The following is a 20,289-nucleotide window of genomic DNA, read 5'->3' as shown; positions in this document are numbered from 1 at the left end:
ATGCATCCTAATTCTAATTTTTTTTACTTGGAATCATGATAGGTCTTACTCCTCTAGAACTATTATAATGATATAAATATAGTACTGTAATTTCAGAGCCAACATGTCCCTTTGAAAATGTTGCATCCTTAAGACAATCTTTTTCAAATGACCTTCCATATGAAATTGATGTTTGTTATGTTTCTCTGGAGGAGCATCGTGTAGAGACAATAGAGCGCTAATTGCATTGGTGCGTGTAGCATTGGTGCGTGTGTGATAATAAACTATATGCACAACTGATTAGAGCCTTCATATTCAGACCTTCCTCCACGTGATGTCAAATCATTAAATCATATTAAATCACAGGAAGGAGAATGAGATCTGATTTAATGATCTCCCAACTAGGTAAAGTCAATGGTCAATCTTTAGCTGGATACTTGAGGCCACTGATATGAATACTCCATTTTCTTCCCCTACAAGACCTCCTCATGACTGATATTAAAGTCAGAATGAACTGAATGCATTCTGCTTATTTTTACTGATTCGTGTCTCCTTTGCCTGTAAATAAATACGCTTGAGATATTATTGCCTTCTCCAACTTTGCAGTTCAGTCCTAAATATTTGTGTTGTTTTTTTGTGTGAATCTCTTTCAGAATGAATGATTAGAGTTTTCAGCATATCTTCCTTGCACCCTGCAAACATTTTTAACTGCACATTTTTATGACTTCTTAATAGAAATACAAGCATTAATGTGACATCATTAAACTGCTCCCACAAGTCTCGCCTTGCAAATTAGAAAGCATTTATGGAGACAATGCAAACATCCTGTTTCTGTTACACAATAGAGGTGGGATCAGAATAATTCTGATCTGTTTAACAGGTTCTACCAATACATGATTTGTATTTCTTCCTACCTTTACCTTTTGAGCATGGGATCAATTTTGTATGTCCATCTGAGGTTTTTCATAAGACTTGTTCTTTTCCACATGGAAGAATATTTGCTTTTGAATTAAAAAAAATCTGTACATTGCAAATTCCTTTAAAATAATTTCTTAAATACTTTGGGGCTATAGTAACCTGACCCCTTCCTTATTTTTTTTCTTCCCTTTACAATGACTCTATATTTGTGGGGGGACACAAGGTGGAATTCCTTTAATACAGGTGATGATCACTGGACATACAACAGTCTTAAATTAATGAAATACTTTTATTGATTGTGTTAACAATTAATTTATATGATTTCCTTTTGTCCACACCTGATATTTTTAGAATCTTCTACTGTCATTGAAATAGTTGGAATGGAAAGATTAAATCATGAGATGACTGCAAATACATTTTCCTTTCCTCATAGTAAATATTCCAGGAATATTGTCAGGATAAAGCAAGGGAATTTTCTTTTTTTCTCTCTCAGAGTGTTTCCTAAATTCCAAAAGAACTTCTCTTTTTCATCTGATGTTCAGGTAGATTTCAGATATATCTCAGCCCTGGAATGAGTGAATTCCATCAAATGACAATCCCAAATTAATATTGCACATATGAAAGGAGAACTGGGCCTTCCAGTTCAGCATGCCAAGTTTCTGTGGTAAGATCATCCTTGCTTTTCTTTCTTTTCTTTTTCTTTTTAGCTATATTTCAGAGCTTTTATATTCATAGCAGATTTTTCTGAGTGACAGTTTGTCCATCAAAATATACCCATTATATGTTGTAATTTAACTCACATATTGTTTTTTCATCCTAAAGTTGTTCCCCACCACAGATTCACAGTTCTATTCTTTCTGATAACTATCTGATTTTCTCCTGATTTTTGAGAGGAAGAAAGAAGGAATTCATCAACATTTTAATGAGGAGCAAGTTATTTATCTTATTAAATCTTACAGGTTTTGGCATATATTATGTGACATTGTCTCCAGAATAAAAATGGAACTCCAAGTATAGATTTCTTGCTGGTTACATTTAGTCAAATACTCTGGAACTGATACCCCTCCCTCCCTCCTTCATTCTCTCTCCCTCCTTCTCTCTGTCTCAAATTCATCTTCTACGTTTTGTCTTGTTAGTTCTTTTAAGAAACTTGACTCCTCTATGGCTTCATTACTTTACCTAGTTTCTACACTGGCCTAACAAAAGCTGAGAGAGGTTGACAAAGAGTATATGGCAACTTGGGATTTTTTAGGGACAGAGAAGGAAGGGAGGGAGGGAGAGAGGGAGGGAAGAAGAAAGGAAAAAATAAGAAAGAAAAGGGAGGAAGTGAGCGATGGAAGAGAAAGGAAGGAAGGAAGGAAGGAAGGAAGGAAGGAAGGAAGGAAGGAAGGAAGGAAGGAAGGAAAAGGGAGGGAGGCATCTACCAAATTACAGTAACGGTGCCATCAGAGTTACCTGTGGAATCATGGGAGAAGTTGAAAACAGTTGAAATCAATTCATTTCTAGATGCATGGTTTAAATAATAGAAGTTAATACAGTGATATCAAAATAATTATTTGTGCTAGCTAGTAATAGCGAAAGCACTTGTAGGTCTGTTGGAAGAAATATCCATCTGGGTTCAGTTCCAAGTGGGGACAAAGACACTGGAAACATGGAGGCTGCTTGGAAAGATGGTTTAATGGTGGTCAGGATCACATGGCTTGAGTTCCTGAACAGAAAAGAGATGAGATCCTGTGCACTCCCTAGCTTTATGCTTTTTCTGAGCTTTGAATTTCCTGGGGCACAAGAAGAGTACCCTGATTGGCTGCCAGACTCCCAGGGAGTGGGGGTCTTAGCTAGCTTTGCTGGCTGATGTAATCTTCCCAGGTGTCATGTGGTGAGTTTCTGTTGCTAGAAGGGTCCTATTATGTTGCAGATGATGATGGCCTATTGACAAAGGTGGAGAGAATGAGTTTCTACCTCTGACCCATTGACAAAGGTGGGGGGAAATGAGTGAGCTTGGCTGAGACTTTAATGGCCCATTGACAAAGGTGGGGGGAGTCAGGAAGCTGCTTTGTCTTTAAAACATGTTTCTCCATTTCTCATCCGGGGAAATATATTCTGCCTTTTTAAATATTTTCTAAAATATTTCATTCTTCTAGGAGGGGGGTGGGTGCTAAATTCCTACAGGTCCAAGTCAAAGATATCCTTTATAAGCATGCCATGCACAATGGTAAGAAAATTTTATTTGATTTAATATAAGTTAAATGTAAATCTACTGAAATTAATTCGAACAATGTGATTATTTCCCACGTACTTAATCCAGTTTCTCTTCCATCATGAAAAAAGTTTCAGTTCAATGATAATATTTGGATGGGTTCTTTGAGTTAGAAGTTTGAATGCAGCACTGAACTCTGAATTTTTGCATTCATGCTTAATTGCAGTTGTTTCTAAATGGCCAACTATGTCACCAATGTTATACAAATGTCTATTCCCTTTTTCTTTATTCTTTGAATGATCTGCTGGCCTTGCTGATCCTCATTCTTGTCTATTCATCCGAGCTTCTATTTTGTCAGCAGTTACAAGGTCAAAGAAAGGGAAAGTATTTTCTACCTGCTTTTCACACCCTTGGTGAGTTATCCAAATGGACTCTGAAGTATGAAATTATAAAGGACAGTAAGAATGTATGAGGAAGGCACATTGACAGCAATGATAACATTCACCCCATTCCAAATCTGAATGCAATATTAATTCTTCATGTAATCTTTAAATTGGTTGGATCATTGTAAAATATTGTGTTTCTGATATTCCACTTGAAAAATCTTTGTGACTCTGGGTGCATAGAAAAATCTTCTATGCTCTGGGTGCAAACGTTTTAATCCCCACATGTTGGGTCCCCGCTATAAAGTAACTAAGCTGGAGATGCGGAAAAAGACACGTGGAACATTTAAAAAGGATCTTAAGTAATTTGCTTTCCAAGACACTTCAATAATTATTTCTTGTAAAATTAGTTCTCTATAAATAGGTTGTATCTGAACGGGGAATAAATTTTCCCTGCTATTTTAAAATATACTTCGTGTAAAGCATTTAAGCAGTAACTATCTGCAGATTACCTTGCTGTCCTCAATTCCTATAGTTTACATTATTTTACAAACTATGGGAAGGAAGTATTTTATCTTCAGACTTCATATACTGGTAGAATCTACCAATATCTGATTTTCTACTTCCATGCATGAATTGAATTATATTTGAATTCTTTCAATATATATTACTACAAAAAATAAGTTTACTTTCGTGTAAAATAGTTTACTATTAGTGTAATTATTGTAACTTGGGATAATAGGAAATATAACTGAAAATGCTAAGCAAAAACCAAGAGAAAGATATGAAATGGGCAGAATGCACCATGAAAAGGACAAATAACAGATGGACAAGCATAATTCAAAAGCAAATGCCAAATATTAGAAGGAACAACAGAGTTGGCTAACATATTGGCACAATAGTAAAATAGATTCAAAAGACCAGTACAATTATATAAAGTCTTTCCAAAGGGAAGAAAAGATTGGCATTTGTATTTAACCTTAAATAAGGCTGAATGAATTGATTATTCTTTTTTGATTAAACTACGTTTGATTGTTTAGTGGTGTCCCAAACTTATTCATATACATGGGCTTGGGCTGCATTGATGGTCGAAACATCTGCTTAGAAAGAACATTTAAATGGTCACATATTTAAATCTACAATCCACTACTGATCCCACATACAGTTATCATTTTTTATTATCTCATCTGAAGCAAATAGAAAAGAGACACAGAGAAAGTTCTGGTGTCCACATCAAATGACAAATCATTATCTCACAATGATGACATGTGCACGATAATGAGCCAAGGTTGACTCAGCCTTCCATCCTTTATAAGGTAGATAAAATGAGGACCCAGATTGTTGGGGGCAATAAGTTGACTTTGTATATAAATATACAAATAGGATGAAGACTATTGCTAACATAGTGAAAGCTGCCCTGAGTCTTCGGAGAAGGGTGGGATATAAATGCGAATTAAAAAAAAAAAGGTGGCACAGTGGTTAGAATGCAGCACTTCAGGCTACTTCAGCTGACTGTTAGCTGCAGTTCGGCAGTTCAAATCTCACCAGCTCAAGGTTGACACAGCCTTCCATCCCTCCGAGGTCAGTAAAATAAAGACCCAGATGTTGGGGGCAATATGCTGACTCTGTAAACTGATTAGAGAGGGCTGTAAAAGCACCATGAAGCAGTATATAAATCTGTTGCTATTGCTATAATATCAATCATAGGCTTCAATTGCATATTTATGTCACAACATCTGATACAAGAATACCAGGAGTAGCATTTGTATGATTATTTTCATCATGTATATGTTATCTTATCCCTCCTCCCAGTATCTCTTGCTCCTCCTGTGGGTAACCTTGTGAGATAGGTGAACTTATATTGATGACATTCATTTCAAAATTTTAGATGATTTGGATCTTTGGAGTCCTTGTTATAAAAGCAACAAATGACAGCTTTCCAAGCCATTTTTTTGTAACTAGTCACTAGTTAGAAATGATATCCTGATTTTTAAGCCAGAAGCACCACGCTCAGTATTTGGTTATATTAAAAAATTAACTATAGAGAGAAAAAGAAACATCCTGCTTTTTTCCTATTAGTTCTTAAGTTGATGAAAGCAAATTTAGTTTCAAAATTTCTTTCATAAGATTCTTATTGGTGAAATAGGATCTTCTTACATTTATTTGGTTAAAAGGGTGCATGCAAAATCATCCCTCAGGTTCTCTACTTGCTCATGTATCATTAGATTCCAAAGACAGATATCAAGAGGTAACTTCTTCCATTGAATTTTCAGATTCAGAAGAATGATCATCCAGGGGAACTTTGATCTGAATGTAGAATCCACACACATCCAAAAAAAACAAAACAAACAACAACAACAAATCTAAGCTAAAAGAGGGTTTGTTAATATTTCTACCTGAATTGCCTTTCTTTAAATGGGTTAATATCAATATTATTACTGTAAGAGCTCAGTTTACTAACCCTCCACTTTATTCCAAGACTTAGCATCATTGCCAATGATGTTCTTTCCCCAAAAATCAATAACCTATATGCAAGTAATATTGTTAGTTATTGTTTAGTATGCCAGAAGAAACATAAAATGTAGAATGCGGTAGACAAGGAATATGAAAAAGATCTGAATAGTCAAGAATAAACGAGTGATGAATGCACATGGATTAGTTGTAAAAGTGAGTAACCAGGATAAAATAAGTGCTTTGAAGTGGTTTAGTTATATAGAAATAAAGAATATTAAACTGCAAGTCCAATATATAAAAGATTGAGGGAAATAGGAAGACTAGGAACATCCAGAACATCATTATGAAGGCTCAATATTATCAATATATTGATCATGATAATATCATCACATCATGATAATATCATGCATATGGCACAATTGCAAATGTCTTTATGAATCTGAAACAGGTATGTAAATCATATAATTTGCCTGATAATATAATTTTGAAATCATCATGGTAGGACAAAGTTGATGAGATCCTCAGAAAGAGAATACTGAGAATTAGGGGGGAAAAAATATCATGTACTACATGGGCATGGGGGAAATAAAGATGGATTGCAACGATCGAAAAATACGAAGGATTACAATGAATAATATTTATGGCAACTAGATTTGTCTAGGTTTCCCCTTTCTCCCCTCCTTCTATCTTATATACATCACGGTTCATATCTGTGAATACAATGCAGATACGGCTAAATTCTACATTGTGCAGACGTACTAACATTTTATCCAAGTCTTTTTAGAAACAATAACATGTAGGTTCCTTTCTTCTTCCACTTCATTCTTGGAGATATATGAATACTATTAGAATGCCAGTAAATGCAGCAAGTGAGTAATAATATTCAGTACCTAAGAGATCAGATTTTTTTTTTACTGTTGTTAAAATGTAGCAGATTTCCCGCTGACCCTGTCAACAAGTATGAGAAGCTAATTTGCTAGCTCAATGACTCATCATCAGTTCAGCTTACATGAAACTGACAAAGGTCAACCATTTAAAGAAAGTATTTGGTTTCAATACTTAGATCCAAGAGTTTTGATAGTTTCTGTAATTCTATGATTGATTTCATGCAAATTTGCCTAATTACATCACTAAACTCAACACTTTATTTGCTTTTAACTGCACCAGAAGATTATTATGATTTAATAAAAGCAACAGTGATTCTTTTGAACTACCAGTCTCAACATAATTCTGGACAAGTCATTCTATAACTTATATAACATTTGGAATTTTTTGGGTCAGGGTTAAGAGATGCTCTTTCTGGAGAATTGTTGATGTTTGCTATGTGTTTTTTGGTTTGGCTACCAAGTTTTGGCAGCCAAATTTTGGTGAGCAACTTACGTTTCAAGAGACAGCAATCTTGAAAGCAGAGGCAGGAAGTAATCTCACAATAATTCCAGACCTTCCCGACAATTTTAAAGAAAATTTAAGAAACTAAATTTCAAATCTTTATTGCCAGTGCACAACGTATGTACAATGAAATTGGTGAGCTCCCTCAGTGCACGTCCCCCCCAACACAATACAACTCACAGTGAAGACAGAAAACCCAATAAATCATATTAACAAAACACCCAGTCCTATTGCACCGGTGTGAACTTGTTACACATTGCGCCGGCCCTGCAGTCCATCATACTATGTAGTTATGGTGTTATTTCTCATTCAGGAGTCTGATAGCCCACGGATAAAAGTTGTTTCTCAGCCTATTTGTGTGGCTGGCTATACTTCTATAGCTCCTTCTTGATGTAGGAGGGTAAAGAAGTGATGACCAAAAGTAGGAGGAAAAAACTGTGTTAATTGATGGAAGCGCTAAGCACTTAAATTTGGACCTGACTATTCAAAGAATATAACACTGGTCTTCACAGTTATGAAAATAGTAGGAACAGAAGTGTAACCTAGACCTGCTAAATCAACATGTGCCTAACCTAATGAAGCTTCTCACAGCCTGTAGACTCAGAGTAGATATTCAGATTAAGTATTAAAGCACCAACATGTCACTAGAATTAAGGTGCTTCCCCCTCCCCGCATTAGCTTGTAATTGCACATCCAGACAACTCTACTGTAGACTGAGAGGAGTTAAAATTAACCCTCAATAATCTCTGTATAGCCAATTGAGGAGACTTAACAGACTGATAGGGGAGATTATCACTATTAGCTTGTAGTCTTAAGGTCCAAGAACAAGTTGCATGAAATAAGTAAAAAAATAAACCTTGTGAGAAAGTTAGTCCACTAGAAGAAGAAAATGTCCCCACTTAGGAATATGATCATTATAAGCCTTTGTATTAAATTAAGATGGGAATGATAATGCAGGTTAATACCTTGGCTCTGCCTTCTTTTCTTACTTGGATGGACCATAGGTCACTTCTACTGTTTTTTGCCTGTGGGAAAATCAATCTCATTCTCAAGCAACAGCGAGCCCACTACATGGATCATGGATTCAAAAACAAACAAACAAAACATCATACCAATAGAATCAGCAGTCAGCAAGGTCAGATAGTGAAGACCTGAGGGCTACTGCTAGGGACTCTGAGTTCTCTGCTCATTCAGAGACCTTCAGGCATTCTGTTGTTTCTTCAGAGAAACAAGATGTCAGGGTTCCAAGTAACACCCCCAATGAAAGAAAACTCCGAGGCTTAAGTTCCCTCAAAGTTACATTTTATTAAAGATGTCATATTGGCACATCTGGGAAAACCTGAATCTTTTTTTGTTTTTTTTTGTTTACATTTATACCCCGCCCTTCTCCGAAGACTCAGGGCGGCTTACAATGTATAGGGCAATAGTCTCATTCTATTTGTATATATTTACAAAGTCAACTTATTGCCCCCCCAACAATCTGGGTCCTCATTTTACCTACCTTATAAAGGATGGAAGGCTGAGTCAACCTTGGGCCGGGCTCGAACCTGCAGTAATTGCAGGCTTTGTGTTCTTAATAACAGGCCTTACCAGGCAGAGCTAAACCGGCCCTGAAAGCTTCCAGGTTTTCCCCACCCAAAGGAAAGTTCAAGACCCTGCCCAACACCTACAAGTCCATCACATGGTCTAATCCAAACATTGAGCTGCCTCCCAGTTCCAATCCTTCAGGTGAAAGTCAATATGTCCTTGACTTTCTGAGAAAGGAATGTTATTATGACTATATATCACCCATGCTTCATACAATCCCACCTCCCAATTTCCCACAGTAGTAAATGTGGTAGGCCTGAAGATGCAACAAAAAATATGGCTTCCAGGCCTGACACAAGAATGGAGTCAGCTATCTATATAACAGTCCAAGATCGTACCCATTGCTCTTTGTAGAAAGAGTACAAGAGACAGGGCACAAAATCCAGGGTCTCTGTGCCCCTGCCTCCCCCCACCCACTACCAAAGATTATGCCTATGACAACACATGTTCTTGTTTAAGACAAGTGCCTTTTGGTAAAACACAACAATTTAAATTTCCTAAGGGGGGACAAGACTCTCCATTAGTAAAAATGGATGAAGGCAATGAATTCTTGTTCTATATTATTGAGAAACCTATACAAGCTTTCTGATTACATGATGCATTCTGACTTTTTACTCACATGGTGCAAAGATATATAATGAAAATGTACATGGCTACCATACTGGCGGGTGGGAGACCAGCAGCTACAAGAAATATCCAGAGTATTCACGCATTACATAGAACTCTGATACTATAACCTCTTAACAAATAAGAGCAAATAGAAGGCTTTGTGTGTTCAGTCAAAGCATTTCATAACTCTTCAAAAAAACATTTTCTTCAGAAGTCCCCTCCCTGCCACCACCAACTATGGGAAAATGTGCATTTAACAATCAATAGATGATACCACCTTTTATTTATGAATTCCCATCCCATAGAATTCATGCTAATTCCTTGGATCTTCAACTTCTCTCCCCTTTCCCTCACTTCACTTGTATTTGGCAACAAACTGTAGTTTGCAGGGGGGAAAGTGGGGAGGGGAGGTTTTTATTGGCTAGAGAAGTAAATCTCTTTTCGTTGCCAAAAAAGTGGGGGGCGAGAAAAAATCTTAATAAAGATCAGTCAAATAGCTGTATGTTTTTAATATAAGTGGCGTTCAGCCTTGCTGAGAATGCCAAACATACCTATATTCACTTCTTTTTAAATAAAGTGACAAATTCCCATTCTTAGTCACTGGAGCACAAAATTAGCACAGTGCTGTAGGGAAAGGTCAACCCAGAAAGAAATAAACAAGAGGTGAGAGATCATGACCTGTGCATGAAATGGCTGCACACGTGCGCACGCACACACACACACATGGAAAAAAAAATCCACACACTAATTTTGCTCCATTTTTGGGCATCCATATTAGATACCTATATAGTACAGAAATGCTTGCTTCCATGAGTTTCTTTCTAGAAAGAGACGAAGCTCAAAACCTCATTTACACGAGTGCTGCAAATTCAACATGAAATTGGATCAGGTTTCTTGAAATTTGGCCAAATTCATGTTTTGGGTTGGATGTTGATGTAGAGTGGTATTTATGCAGAGTTCCTCCAGGAAACTTTCTCTGATGAGAGGAAGACAGCACAACATAGCTCTTTTCCTATCATAATACTGCAACATTAACTTAGTTCAGTGCATGAAGGTGGGCATAAGTTGTACCAAACAGCCTTCTGGCTTATTATTTCTTTAAAAAACCCCACACACTTCATTTTCTTTCATGATTTCTTTCTGTTTTAGCAATAGCAATAGCACTTAGACTTATATACTGCTTCATAGTGCTTTTACAATGCTCTCTAAGCGGTTTACAGAGTCAGCATATTGCTCCCAACAATCTAGGGGCATTTACCCACCTCGGAAGGATACCACAAGAGATTCAGGTAACCCAGGAACTTTTGTGAATACCCATATGGATTATAGAAATCAGTCTCATTTCTGAGAAATCAATCCTGAGTTTAGTTGGGAATGAAATTTTACTGCATTCTGTAATATTAGAAATTCTGAAGTTTCTGTATGACTCCCCTTCTTGGAAATAAATAGGAGGGAGATGCTTTACCTTGTCAACTTCAACTTAATTTTTAAAAAATAATAGAATTTTTAAAATAATCCTTAAAATAATAATGATAAAATTGGGGGTGGCAGAGCAGCTGATTGACACCAAAGGTGGAGTCTACAGGTATGGGGATGCCGAAGGATACTAGTTGACCTATCCTACTTCTCATTTCATACTGGTGTCCTCAAAGTGATTAGATAAGCAGCAGGAATTAATCAGGTTTTTACAAAGCAAATTTAAATGCAAACAATTTCCCAAAAAGGTACATTCACTACTATTAATGCTTGGTTTTAATATAATATATTTATATTTAATACATTTAATATAAAATATATATATAAATATATAATATATAATATATAATATAAAATATAATATAAAAATAAATTTTAAATTGTAGCATCATACTCTAAACCTTGTCCTTTTGTATCTGTGTTATAGAATTGCATGCACAGCACTGCAGAATTTGTGTCATGATATTGTAATGCATATTTTGTCACCTGTGAGGTGGATACCTTTGGGCCCTAGAAAAATTCCTTAGCCTAAAATTAATTCTTAACATCTGTTTAAAAAATGCTTTCCTATGCTACTGTATTAATGTATGATTAAAAATGATGAATGTGAATTATTTTAAAAAGTGAGATCATTGCTTTATGATACATAAACTTGACAGCCTTCGGTAAGCAAATTTTGCAGATTTTTGCATTGTTCAGATATCTGCTTAACCAGCTTGGCCAGAATTAAGAGGTATATGCAAAATCAGCATGGACATCCTTGAATGCAACATTGCTTTTCTTAAGGCATTTTTAATTATCTTGTAAATATTGTCAATATCCAATTTGACATTAATCTAAAACAATGGTCACCAACTGGTGGTCCGTAGACCACTGGTGTTCCGTGAGAAAATTCTGGTGGTCCCCAGAAAAATTACTTGCATTTTTTTATATTGCACTAAATCAGAGGTCCTTAAACTATGGCCCCTGAGACGGATACGTGCAGTGAACATTTGTGTTGCTGCAGAGAGTCTCCTCCTTCGGGGTCTTTTTGTGAGAGTCGGAGGGGGGCAGAAATTCCAACTTGGGGTCTGCTTCAGCCTCCTGGTGTGAGGCTTTGGGAGAAGGCCACAGGTAGTGAAGAGCCGGACGGCTTTGTTCCAGTGGGACTGCATTATGGCCTGGAGCTGGCTGACCATCTCAGTCCGCTGAGCCTCCAGGTGCTGGTACCTGGCCTTGCACTCCCACAGGTCTGCCCTCTGCTTGGAAAGCCTATGCTCCTAGTCCTCAGTGAGGTGCTTCTGCTGAGCCTCCTTCTCAGTCAGATCCAATTTGTACAGAGCTGTTTTGCCAACTCTTTCTCATGGTGACTGCTTAGCTCCAGCAACTGGAGAGCTGTTGGGGCCCTAAGGAGCCTGGGCGAGCAGGTGAAGAGTGGCGAGTAGAGGCTGGCAAGGTGCCCCTCGACATGTGTGACATTGAATTGGCCATGCCCACCCAGTCACATGACCACCTTGGAACGCCCACCCAGCCAGTCATTAGGTAGATCATATTAGTGGTCCACGGGATTTAAAATTATGAATTTAGTGGTCCCTGAGGTCCAAAAGGTTGGGGACCCCTGCTCTATAGTGTCGTTTTGAGGGTAGGACTTGAAACAGTATGTCCAGGATGTGAGGGGTCTGTAAATATTTTTACAGCCCTTTTTTTGACTCGTGCAGTATGCAAGTCCTCAATGGAAGGCAGGTTGGTAGCCATTGTTTGTTCTGCGTTCTAACTATCCTCTGAAGTCTGTGTCTGTCTTGTTGGGTTGAGAACCAAACCAAACAGTTATAGAGGTGTGCACATCACCACCATTTTACCTGTTTGTTTTAATTTTTATTCAGCCCGCATATTTTGGATTGCATTGGTTTATGCACCAATGGCATGTATAACATAACATAACATAACATAACAACAGAGTTGGAAGGAACCTTGGAGGCCTTCTAGTCCAACCCCCTGCCCAGGCAGGAAACCCTACACCATCTCAGTCAGATGGTTATCCAACATTTTCTTAAAAATTTCCAGTGTTGGAGCATTCACAACTTCTGAAGGCAAGTCGTTCCACTTATTAATTGTTCTAACTGTCAGGAAATTTCTCCTTAGTTCTAAGTTGCTTCTTTCTTTGATCAGTTTCCACCCATTGCTTCTTGTTCTACCCTCAGGTGCTTTGGAGAACAGCCCGACTCCCTCTTCTTTGTGGCAGCCCCTGAGATATTGGAACACAGCTATCATGTCTCCCCTAGTCCTTTTTGTTAAACTAGTTCCTGCAACCGTTCTTCATATGTTTTATCCTCCAGTCCCCTAATCATCTTTGTTGCTCTTCTCTGCACTCTTTCTAGAGTCTCAACATCTTTTTTACATCGTGGCGACCAAAACTGGATGCAATATTCCAAGTGTGGCCTTACCAAGGCATTATAAAGTGGTACTAACACTTCACGTGATCTTGATTCTATCCCTCTGTTTATGCAGCCCAGAACTGTGTTGGCTTTTTTGGGCTGCATAAACAGAGGGATAGAATCAAGATCACGTGAAGTGTTAGTACCACTTTATAATGCCTTGGTAAGGCCACACTTGGAATATTGCATCCAGTTTTTTTAAATATTCAGTTTTTTAAATATGTTTATGATTGTCCTATCTGAGTTGCTAATCTTTTGGGAAATGAAGATTAGTGTTCTGTTTTCAGTTTAGCAACAAAGCTAGAATGAAGAGTATGATAACCCAGTCTAAATCAAATGCAGTAATTGGGTAGTCTGAATTTTCAAAAGCAAATATCAGGGGAACAGAGGAACACAATGCAAGAAGGATGTTCAAAATGAGCACAAGACAGCTATTAAGAGAGAAGCCTGTTGTGCCTTCTTTGTTCATGTATTTTTTCATCTTTCTACATCTCCTTAGCCCATTCTCTATAGATGGTGGAGCAGTTTCCCGCATTTCCTAATCAACTGTGTTTGGTCCAGAGCAAGAAGCTTCTTGTAAACCTGCTTTGGTTCTTGGCAAATTTTCCAGAATCATCATGTCTCCAGGCTGGAGCCTGGAGGCAGAGGCTGAAGCCTGGAGAAGAGACGTTAGAAGTGGCCTAAAAGTTGGGTGGAGATACTGTAGTTCAGCACAATTCCATAACAAGGTTGGTCAACATCGTTTGGGACTTCCTGAGATTCTACATCCCCAAAGATGGTTCTCCACAAGAGAACTTTATTATTACACAATTATCCGATGCTCATTTGATGAACTTTTCAGATGGAGTGAACAAGTGATAACTGCCTACTTTTTGGCTGACCCTCTTCAAATTAAAATGGCTGTAGCAATAATGAAAAGTTGGAGCAACTTCTGACAGCAATACCAGTGTATAGATTGATTAAAGTTGATTAGATTCCCACTGTATTGTTTTCTGGGTAGCTGTAAGAAGCGGTTTGACATAATCTTCTGCCAGAATTCTGCTTTTACTTTCAAGTGTAGTTCTGAGCCTGGAAATCTCTAGAGATTTCCCATCCAACTATTAGCCAAGCCTCCCTCCCCCCCCCTCTCTCTGTGTGTAATTCAGCTTGTATCCCGAAAGGACTACGGTGAATGACGTCAAAATGCTAGGAATTTTACAAAATGGGTTTAATCTTTATTTGTAAGAGATCTGTCTGACTCCAATGAGAATGGAGCATTTGACTGAACAATAAATAATATCCACAAAGTAAACAAAATATAAATGTGATCTTGCAAAATCATTTTTATTGTTGTTATTAATTGTATGCATAATTTACTTTAATTGTAAACAGAATTCATTGACACAAACAAGCTGGAAGTAGTGGTATACCTAAAGCTACTTCAATAAAGATAAAGGAATCAATTAGCAAATTAGCAAACTTCTGCTAAGAAATATGAGGAATGGGAAGACAGTCCCTTCTGAATAAATAGCTGACACTTTTATAGTGTTCATATTTTGGATAATTTTGAAGAATGTCTTGCTATCTATATTGTTTTCATTTGTACAGAATATGTATGCGTAATAAAAGTAATTTATGGAATGTAATTACCAAACACATTACAGATAGGTTGCTGATCTTTTAATCATTTGCTGAAGTAATATTATATTTTAAAATGTCTGCAAATAACATGTAAATCTACCTAACACTTCAGTTGTCCTATTAATATGATAGCTAACTTTTCTTTTGGTACACATGGTGTAGCAAAGGAAGAAGATATAGAGGGCATGGGGAATTTTGCCTTGAAAATCAGGAGGAAGAACAGCTACTAACGTAGTGGTCAGGTAAGTGGAGCTTGGTCAAGAAACTATTCTAAGTAAATGTTACATGAAAATAAAGGGATGGAAGGGAGAAAGCCCACTCAGATGTGCACAATTTATTGCTGTCACAATAAAAGTAATCCGGACTATATGGCATTCATTTCTCAGCCTGGTCTACCTCATATGGCTGGCATAAGGGGACACCTGCTAGCCAGCCAGACCAGTCAAATCAACCCCAGGATGACAGATGTCACAGTGAGATAATTATCAGACATCTGTTCTAATACCTTTGCTCTGTTAACACAGACCCATCCCTCAGATTATAAAAGAGATAACCAAAAGGATAGCCCTCCTTCTTTTTTAATGTGCTTCTTTCTAATGTGTGGGTGGTTTGTTTGTTTGCTTTTTGGACCAAGTAACGGCCCAATTGCACAAAGTGGTTTTTTTCATTCATTCATCTGAATACAGAAACATCAGGGACCATGTCTGCATCAGGACTATTGTTCAGTATCAGAGGCACATGCCCTGCTATCATATTTACCAAATATTTCTTCTGGGAAAAAAAACCTTAGAGAAAACCCCTCTTATAGGTTTCTATTAAGAAAGCTCATTTTAAAATTGAAGGACTACAATCAACTGGGCTGAGCAGAAAAAAATAATTTAAAATAGGATATATATATATATATACCATGCTGATTGTATGTCCATGAACAAAAATAGCATCTAGTTAATTATAGCACACCAATTTCTATCAATATATACCTGTGAATGCAATTTCTCCTCCCTCACATTTCTCCAGTAATGCAAAACAATATGATAAAAATAGCATGAATTACAATTAATTTGTATGATTCAGTAACCACAAATAAGCCATTATTGCAAGAGAAATGAATCAGCCAGCCTTAAAAAAAAAAAAAAATCAGCAGAAGGTAAAATTCATCCTGGCTAAAATTATTACATATCTTTTTTCTGGATAATGGAGCACATTTGACATTAGGCTAAAATCAATGCCAAACTTAACCATCTAAACTGAATGAATGAATGAATAAACAAATAACTATTTATTTGGAAGCTGAATTTTATACCGGAAAACAATAGTATTGACTGGGAAGTAGCACAACAAATATCACTGGTTTAGAATTAGGTTTTAACATTTACCTCCCCCAGAACCACTCCAACCATCAGTTTCCTTTTTCCTTGTCCTTGTGTTGATTGGTCTTTGGCAGAGTGTCGAACCTTGAGAATGTTAAGACTTGTATACTTCAATTCCCAGAATCCTCCAGCCAGCATGTTGAACTCCACAAGTCTTAATGTTGCCAAAGTTGGACAACCCTAGCTAGGATGTGTGCCTGAAAGACTTCAGGACCATTGCTGGTAATGTGATCTAGAGCTGCTCATTTCTGCATATCTAAAAAGTTTCTATAAAAAAAAAATAGGGCATGCTCCTTAACTTTACCAGATTTATAAAAGACTGAGTACTAGGTTTTCATTGTAATACTAAGCTTTCTTTGTGTCCTGAAGTTAACTGGGTATATGTAGCCATTACTTAAGACTGAGCCTAATGATAGCACTGTTGGTTTAATTGGATTTTGGCAGTAGATAAGGAGATTCTTGGCTAGAGGTTTGGTCTCAATCAAATTGAAACATCCCTGTGGCAAGAATGTTTTAACTATTTTGTTAGATGTTTCTTACCGACAAGTCCCCTTCACAGATTAACTGTACAAAGAAATTCCACACAATTAACAATGGGTTCCTCCCTAGCCTTATATATATATATCTTTGGTTATTCGGGTTTTCTCCCGCGTAAAATTGAAGAACACAAGAACTCAGTCAAAAAAGAGGAACCAACTTCTTCCCTGGTCCAACACCTTAAAGCCACAGGACACGATATTGACTTTAAAAAGACCAGAACTATCGCCAAAACTGAACACTTTAACAACAGAATAATCAGAGAAGCCATCGAGATAGAAAAACGCCCACACAACATGAACAAACGAGATGATACCTCCTGCCTACCAGCCATTTGGAAACCCGCCCTTATTGACAAACGTGTCCCTAACACGAGGAATGACACCAGACCCACACTCACGAGGTCCACACAGGATGTCACCACCACACATCCACCCAGAAAGCACACCCAAACCCACACTGATCAGGAAGCACGACCAAGGACCAGAAGCCAGACCGCGGCTGCAACATTAGCCATTTCAAATCCCTCCAATCCATACATGCAGCAGACTGACACCCACTATGAAGATGTAGCACCACCACGAACACGAAGCCAAACAACAGTAATGCAGCTTAACAGCTCAAATCCCCCTGCAACTCATTCCAATTTTACGCGGGAGAAAACCCGAATAATCAAAGACCTACATACAAACACCCGCGAAAACCTCAGAAAACATATATACAGTATATATATATATATATATATATATATATATATATATATATATATATATATATATATATATATATATATATATATATATATATATATATATATATATATATATATATTTGTTTTCTGAGGTTTTCACGGTGGTCAGAGTCTGTTAAATGATGTCTGATGACGTTTGACGAAGTCTCATTCGTCATCTTCAGGCTTCAGCTTGCTTCTGGGAGCAATTTGCCCCAGAAGCACGAAGCTGAAGCCTGAAGATGATGAATGAGACTTCGTCGAAACGTCGCCAAGACACTTCCAATTTTACACGGGAGAAAACCCGAACAACCAAAGACCTATATATATATATATATATATATATAGTTTTAAAAAAAATTCAAGATGACTTGTAAGCCTAGCTATGCACATTTAACACTCAACATCTCTGTCTTTATGAATGGAATCTTTGTTAAATATAGAAATCTCATGCTTTTGGGTTACTGACTGGATGTCACAGATGCCTTATAATAATGGTCCTAAATTTATATTATGCTGCATACTATTTCTTTTGGGAGAAACTACAGCAGAAGATAAGAAGATATTGATTTTAATACTTATTTCAACTCAGAAACATATACAAAAGGACAATGACCTCAGTACATCAGAGCGGGTAATGATGGTTGTTGATAGCATCATCAACATCATCATCACTCCACCACCACTACCATCATCATCATGTAATATTTACAGCATAAGAAAATATTGTCTATATCTGAAATATAATAGTTAGTCACAATGGCCACCCTATAAATCTTATTAAACCATGGTCTTAATTTCTTTTCCGATGAACCAGTTTGTCTGCAACCTGATGACCTCTAGTTATACTGAAGTAAAACCTCTATGCTTGCTAAGAATATGCTATTTAAAGCAGGAGTCTCCAACCTTGGCAACTTTAAGCCTGGGGGACTTCAACTCCCAGAATTCCCCAGCCAGCAAAGCTGGCTGGGGAGTTCTGGAAGTTGAAATCCCCCAGGCTTAAAGTTGCCAAGGTTGGAGACCCCTGCTTTAAAGTGATCAAAACCTGGAAATTTATGGGTTTTCTCTCTTGAAGAACTTTTTTTTTTTTTTGGTCATTCGCAGAGCTGACATTCCTTGGCTCTCATAATGTTAAATAAATCTAATTATGACACTTTAATAAAATATGTTAAAGGAGATTATTTGCGGCCAATGTCTGGAAGTAATACAGAACATGTTCCAACAGCACATTGTTTGCACCTGGATATTAACCTCTTCAATGCCCTCTGGACATATGGCAGAAATCCAGGCTCACAGCACCTGTAGTTCTCAATGGATGAATGCCATAAACACTCATCTCATAGAGAAGTTTAATGTGACATATTCACTGTAGTTGGATAAATGGTGACCTAAAGTTTTCCAGCGTTTGAAGAGCCAGTAGGACAAGCAAAAACTTGTTCATTTCCCAGTTTGCTTCAGAGAAGATAAGTGCCAATTTTGCCTTTCTGTATCCCAACTTGCTTCTGTTCACAAAACATTCAGATCACTGAATTCCATATTTGTACAAGCATTCACAGCAATTCACTGGGTCAGAGCCAGGATGAGATTAATCACAAAAACCAAATGTGTTTCCTGATGAAATGAAAATCTTTCCGTGAAGAAAACCAAGTAGTTTAATAAAGAACATAAGTAGATCTCAATAATATACGTACCTAGGGACTGATCTACAATCACATACACAAACATTCTGACATAACCGCAACCACCAAACGGGATTTACACTACAAGGTTATAACTGGCTTGCCTCAAAAAAATTGTGGCATTGTACCATGCCTTATTCCATTTTTTTTAATATCTAGGTCTTCCAATTAGTGAAAAACTCAAAACAGAATGTCTAGATGTTTAAAGAACAGGCAGTTTCCAACATGTTCCTGTTATCTGGCCATTAGGAAATATATGCTATCATATATGTTAAATTATACTGACATAATTTCTGATCCATAACTAGATATCAGAGCACGTTTTCACATAAAAGACCTAGCTAAAGACAGAACAAAAGAAGGCCACTGCTGGAGGGTATTCAGGGAAAATTATCAACAAGCTCCTGTGGAGGTCTTGAATAGAAAAGTAGGAAAGGTTTGTGAAGGTGTGTAGACATACATCCACACATGCACATATATCAATTAAATAAAACATAACAGCAGTTAAATAAAAAGAAATGCAGTTGTATTGCATGGATAGTATACACTTATTTACATTTGATTGCTGCTTTCCAATTGACCTCATGTGGTTCAAAGCCAGATCTGACACAGGGGTGCTGTAAAGTGCCCAGGTCTGCCCTTTACCATTCCAGACAAATGGCTGTCCAATCTCTTATTAAAAACTTCCACCATTTCTGCAGGGCTTTTTTTAATTTGTTTTTTTTTTAGTTTTCTGCTACTAAGCTCTAAGGCTGAGCATAATACTTGCATAGTATCTACTAGAGTTTTTCTTCCCATTTAATTTCCTAAGAATAAAATTTATACTTTTAAATGAGGGTGGTATATAGCCACCATAGAATAGTTCGGGATGTAGATTCTGAAGCTTTTCTTCAGAAGTATTGCTACTCAAAGCAAACACCCTAGTGATGAAAGGTCAACTATATTGA

Source organism: Ahaetulla prasina, chromosome 1 (assembly GCF_028640845.1).
Source record: "Ahaetulla prasina isolate Xishuangbanna chromosome 1, ASM2864084v1, whole genome shotgun sequence".
Taxonomy (NCBI): domain Eukaryota; kingdom Metazoa; phylum Chordata; class Lepidosauria; order Squamata; family Colubridae; genus Ahaetulla; species Ahaetulla prasina.
This window is presented reverse-complemented; position numbering follows the sequence as displayed.